This window comes from Haemaphysalis longicornis, unplaced genomic scaffold (assembly GCF_048455015.1).
Source record: "Haemaphysalis longicornis isolate Haplotype H1 unplaced genomic scaffold, Haemaphysalis longicornis Haplotype H1 scaffold_1, whole genome shotgun sequence".
NCBI lineage: Eukaryota > Metazoa > Arthropoda > Arachnida > Ixodida > Ixodidae > Haemaphysalis > Haemaphysalis longicornis.
Genome location: NW_027526203.1, coordinates 150,109,422 through 150,115,903, shown reverse-complemented (window position 1 = coordinate 150,115,903; position 6,482 = coordinate 150,109,422).

Here is a 6,482-nt window from a genome sequence, read left to right as displayed (position 1 = left end):
ATTGTTCACTCAGTTTACCGCCTTTCCGATAAAATATATTTGATATGCCAGCCAGAACTCGAAATAATCATGTCCTAAACATCACCCCATCATGCACTCACCGATGCATTCAAATTTAGTTTTATTCCAAGAACGGCAGAACACTGGAACGTACTCCCGGGGGGCAGTAGGACCGCATCGATAAATCAATTTCAGCTGCTTCTTGAAAGTCCTGTTTTATCAATAGGTCTTTGCATGGTTGTGTTAATATTTGCGCCCCGTCCTGCAGTGCTCACTCATTGGCTGTATAACGGTGATTCTACGTAGATTGGCATCTACACGATCGGGCTTTCGTGTTGAATGGAATTGCAATGTGTGTACGGGTGTACATTGTCTTTCTCGTTCCCTGAAGCGATGCACGTCTAATCGCTGCTCTGTATTTCAACCACTCCTGCTGCAGCCCTTAAAGGTTGCCGTATGTACAAACAAGAAAAAAAACGAGCGAGCAAGCAAGCAAACAACCAAACAAACAACAAACAAACAAACAAGGAACCAACAAACCAACCAACGAATGAACTAGCGAGCGAACGAATGAGCAAATGAACAAACGAACGAACAAAAACAAACAAACAAACAAGTAAGAGACAGAGAAATAAATAAATAAATAAATAAATAAATAAATAAATAAATAAATAAATAAATGAATAAATAAATAAATAAATAAATAAATAAATAAATAAATAAATAAATAAATAAATAAACAAATGCACGCAAGAAGACTCAAATGCCCCGATGAAATTTCGCATCGGAAAGACGACAGAATGTTGTAACACCGAGCAGAAATTATATTGAATGCGGCGCGTTTCGTTTACCCACTTTCTTTTTTTTCGGGTCGGCTACAGCCGTGTTATTGCGTAGTCGGGCACGGACAGCAGAATCTGCTCTTAGGACGAAAAATTCCAAACAAAGAGCTCATATTAATGCAAAACAGTGAAATACGGCTTGATAAAATTAATGCGAATAAAGTAAATTAGTTGGATTCACTCGCCCCCTGTAGCCACCAGTGCAACAGTAGAGCGAGAGAACGCACTGAAAATTGGACCATGACCTGGCGACACCTCCTTTGAAGCGTACTGGCCTGGAGCGGTTACATGATCTCAATAATCATAAAATTGCAGGAATCGCATTTTAAAGCATCGCGTGCCTAGAAATATTACCGTAATATAAAGGGCGTGGCGAGATCTCGGTTCATGACGAACTTCTCTCACACCCGGCCCGTCTGGAATAGCACCCCTGAGGAGAATACGAGGGCATCGGTTCACGCCAAGGCCCCGTAACTGTTTGAATCCCACCTGGCGTTTGTCACTAACCTGTCTTTGCATTCTACGGTTTTTTAGTACCTGCACACGTATGTCAAAATGACCCGCTTTGTACGAGCGTCATCGTTAAATGTCAAAACTTTCAGAATTCTTTTTGTACCCGACACCCATCTTGGCAACCGGCCGTCGGTTTCTGCACGCTCATTTTTTGTCTTTTTTTTGCGTCGATTTCTGGGTGCCTGTTGCAGCTCTTTCCCGTATACAGTCCTCCAGAAGCCTTCCGCAACGGGAGGTACTGCGAAAAAAGGATTTATAGGTTCCACCTATTGTCATACTGCAAGCACGAAGAAGGCGGTGCGCAGATGGCAACACATTTCCACGAAGTGATAACGTTTCCACGAAAAGGAATACCTGCCAAACCAGCGTTATAGAATTTAGGAAGGGCGCCGAATAAAAACTGGGGCTTCAATTTCCAGCGCTTTTCAAGCAGTAGAAATTACGAGGGGTCGAGCGGTTACAGAAAAAAGCCGCATATTCATCGTTCTTGTGCTGCTATATATAGTGGGGCGTGAAATGTTCAGTAAGAATGCGAACTTACTTCGCACTTACTACTCTAACAATATGCCGTCCTTTAAAGCTCTAAAGGGATGTTTCTATCATTTTAGCTTGTGAACCTCAACACGATGGGTCGCGGAAGGGTGGATACCACAAAACATTCATAGCACACACGCTCACAAATATGCAACCGGTTGAAACAATAATCTCCCAATTGCGACCACTCTTCTGGGGTTATAAATAATGTTCTTGGCATCTCTTTAACACGTTTCAGAGTTCTCTCTACAGATATTTTCTCGGTTCTCGTTGCAGCATCATCACGCTGTGCCCAAAGTTACTGCGCATAAAGCCCAACGTGGGTGTTATCCTGTCTTTGTCGGGCGGGGACGGAGGGTGGGCGGACGATAACAACAGGACGCAGATCGCCGTGATACTGAACTCTTTATTTTCTTAGCCTGGCCCTGTTATAGCGGAGGCTCAGGGAAAGAAAAAAGCACGTGATGCACTGGCGTCACGATAACAATCTTCGAACTTTGCAATGCCAGGCTACAACAATCCTCTATCCTTAAGGTGAATAACGGTCTATTGGTTTCTTGTTACCGCGACATCGTCGAAGTTGCAGAAGCAGGTTATCTTCACCAGGAAAGGGATGTGCCAGCACCGCTTTTTTTCAGGAGGCACCAACGCTGTTTGTTGCACCGACGCATCTTGTTTCGGAGAAGCCTTCGTCCCTGTCGCTAGGTTCTGACGTGGGCGAACTTGATCCAAATATCGATGCAGCTCACCTTAATTCGTCTGGATTGTGACCATGCGAGAGCCCGTGTTTCCTTTTACAGTTCCTGGAAGCACGTGTTCTCCTTCGCAGAAACTGCGTGCCCAGACACAGTCACGGGGCCAGACGTACTGTCGCTGTCCTCCTGCGTACAGAAAGGAAAAGACACGGGCGGAGGAAAGAAGGGGTCCAGGCGCAACCGAATTTGGTATCCCAAGAGCCACTCGGACGGGGAGTGTCCGTCTTCCTCAGGCGTTCTTCGATATATTTAAAAAAAGCCTCGCCAAACGCGTAGATACCCTCCCCACCTGACGCTTCTTCAACCCACTTTTGATGGTCCGAACGGCCCTTTCTGCTACACCGTTTGATTGCGGGTGGTAAGGTGCCCTACGCAAATGTTTGGCGTTGTTTCCAGCCAGAAACTTGGCAAATGCGTCGCAAGTAAACTGGGTTCCTTCGTCGCTTGCCACCATTCTGGGTATACGTAACCGGCTGAAGGTCTCGCGCAGCGCCGTGATAGCAGCCTCGGCGTGGCGGGGGGCATTGTGATTGCCTCTATCCGGTTAGTGTGCGAGTCCACCCCAACCAAAATCATCACGCCATTCAGTGGCCCTGCAAAATCAATATGCACGCGTGACCAGATCTCCTGAGTCATCGGCGAGTTAACAAGAGGCTTCGCCGGTGGCATAGGCCTAGATTATACGCACTTGGAACAATTACTCGCTATTTATTCGATGTCACCATCCAATCTTGGCCACCAGACACTCGTGCGATCAACCACTTTCATTGCAGACACCCCTTCGTGCGTCTCGTGGAGCAGTTTCAGCATCTCATTACGTTCAGCAGCAGGCACGTCGACTCGATGGCTCCGATAAACAAGACGATGAACAACCGTCAGCTCCAACTTTGACGGATAAGGTTGCAAGCGCGGAAGGGATCCTTTCCGGTCACGTGGCCAGCTGTTGAGTTTATAAAAGTTCGAACTGTCTTGAGTAGCTCGTCCTTTGAAGTCATCTGCCGGAGCACCTGTGACGAAAGATGCGTGTTCCCAAATTGTTGCAACGAATGCACATAGTCTGGAAGCTCCTCGGTGACTGTCTCCATGGTGTTCAATGAAAATCGACTGAGGGCGACCGCGTGTTGGTTGTCAGTCTCGGGCTCGTACTCTATCTTGTACTGATGGGCTCCCAGTAGCAAAGCCCAACGCTGGATATGGGCCACGGCCATGAGTGGCATGGGGCGGTCTTCTCGGAGGAAACCCACGAATGCCTTGTGATCTGTAAGAAGTATAAAAAATAGCACAAGCAGATATTCCCGAAACTTCGTAACCCCAAACACCAACGCCAACGCCCCTCGTTCGAGTTGCGAATAATTGTTTTACACCTTAGACATACTTCGTGAGCGAACCCAATCGGCTTGTCGATGCTTAAAAGCCCATAAGAGAACCCCTCTCCTATGCCACGCGGTGACGCGTCACACTCGAAGCGCGGTGCCTTGGTGGGATAAAAATGCGTGAGCATCTTGGCTTGCTGCAGGGCTAGCTTCAACTTGTCAAACAGGTCTTGCTGTTTCGTGACCCATACCCAGCGGGAATCATTACTTTTCAGGTCGAAGAGCGGATTGACCAGGCTAGCCGTGTTTGGAAGAAACTTATTCTACTAAGGGAGGAGACCAATGTAAGAACGCATTTGGCTTACGTTCTTGGGAGTTGCAGCCTTCATTACAGCTTCCATTTTCTTCTGCAGGGGCTCTAGACCTTCGCTGCTGATCCTGTGACCCAAGTATAAAACCTCAGGCCTGCGGAAGGTGCACTTCCTTTTTCCGGACTTTTCCACCATCCTCACGAAACCGCTGGAGTACAGATTTCAGTGCTTCCCCCATCCAGCTTCCTTTCAGCAACCAGCACGTCATCCAGGTACACTTGTACCCCTGGAATGCCGGTAAGATTGGTCTCCATGGTACGCTGAAAAATAGCCGGAGCCGACGACAATACGACGGCAGGCGGTTATAGCAAAACAGGCCCCGATAGGTGTTGACAGTCAGCTTCTTGGACTCTTCTTCCGATAGTATCTCATTGTACGCGTCGCTCAAGTCAAACGGGCTGTACAAGCCTCCCTCGTTTAGAACAGCGAAGAGGTCATCTATCGAGGGAATTGGGCATTGTTCCGTTTCACAAACTGCATTGATGGTTAACCTGTAATCCACACTGGTCCGGATTTACCCGTCTGCTTTCTCAACAGGATCGATGGGCGTTGCCCACTAAGACTGCGCCAGTACAGCCAGCACACCAGATGTCATAGTATGTCCAACGTGACGTCCACGTTGTCCTTCATATCGTATAGTAGCGGCCCAGCGTTAAAGAACTTTGGCACCCCACCTTTCTTCACGTACAGGTGTGTGGGTGGTACCTTGAAAAGGCCTGATTCCGGCTCAAACACATCGCTGTAGTCTGCCAAAATGGTCTTTGAGTCCAAACTTGCCTCGTGATTGGAAAAGCTGGACAAGCCCAGGACGGGAACCCCCAATTTGTTTAGCTTTTGTACGAGGTCTCCACGCATAAACATGGCGCGGACTGATGAAGCACTGTCAGTGACCATACCCCCTTTAAGAATGTGCTCCGTGTTTATTGTCATTTTTTCCATCAAGAAACTTCCAGCTCCAGATGAAAACACTGGTCTGGAATTACCTATACTAAGAAATTGTCTACAAACCACAGCGTAGCTCATTTTTTAGCCAAACCAACCCGAAGACGCTCCTGACGTCTTTTCTATGTTCGCGCTTTGTTGCAGCGCGCCAGAAAACTGTATGTGTTCGGCTTCACACTCTCGAGATTGCAACATTGAATACTGTTATTTCCTTCAATTATGCTAGCTTCGCATGAGCCAACATATTGAAGTCATTTCCATTAAACCCTGGTCTCAACCACATCAAGTGGGTGAATGAGGTTGACCACAAGCGAAGATACTTTGCGGATAGAGCTGCATGACAGCTGACAAAGGCAAGATAGACGACAGCCTGAAAAGCAAAAAAAAAAAAGACTTCGAAGGCGATTAAGGAGCTCGTGCTTACTAAATAAACGACTCGTGCGGTGTGTGTGGCGAAAAAGTGTTGCTTTTCACGTTTTTCTTATTTTACACGCAATTTTCTCAAATTTGTTTTTTATTACATAGGTACCATTCTTTCCTATGTCTTCCAGAGTAACCAGTTGATTTTTTTCCCGGTCATCTACATAAGTTGGCAGAACTACTGTGCCACAATTGAAAATATGCACTCCACGGTTGTTTTGGTTACACATTTTTTAATATGAAAATAAACCCAAAATTTAGGTACAGCGGAAAAAAGTTAATAAGACTGTTATTTTCGTCGGGTTTTGATAATTCTGTCACAGTTAAAGGGACCCTGCAACACTTACCATCGGCTACTCGGGATGTATTTTGCGGTAAAGTCTATTGTTCCAGCAATCTCCTCCCGCAAGAATTATGAAAATCCGTTCCCTATCACCGAAACTACGCGCGATGAAAATTCCCGCATAAATATTCCCTCTCAACTCAACCGCGGACAACGAGACAAAAGCTGCGCGCTCTCTCCCAGAGAGGGGGGCGGCACGCGGCGTTCTGTTCGGCGGCCTTCGATATGTCACATGCCGGGGAGTTTCGTCCTTTTCCCCGCAACGTGGACGGGTCTATTTCCGGTCTGGTGCCACAAAAAAGCAGGCATGGTGACCTGCTCGCAAGCAAGCACTCAGGCTGGTAGGGCGTTTTTGGAGCAATAAACGTTTGTTGTCGAGTGGGCTCGTTGAAAGTGGAATATTTAGTTCGTCACTCAAACTCCGCGCGCACTCAAACAAAAGAAACACC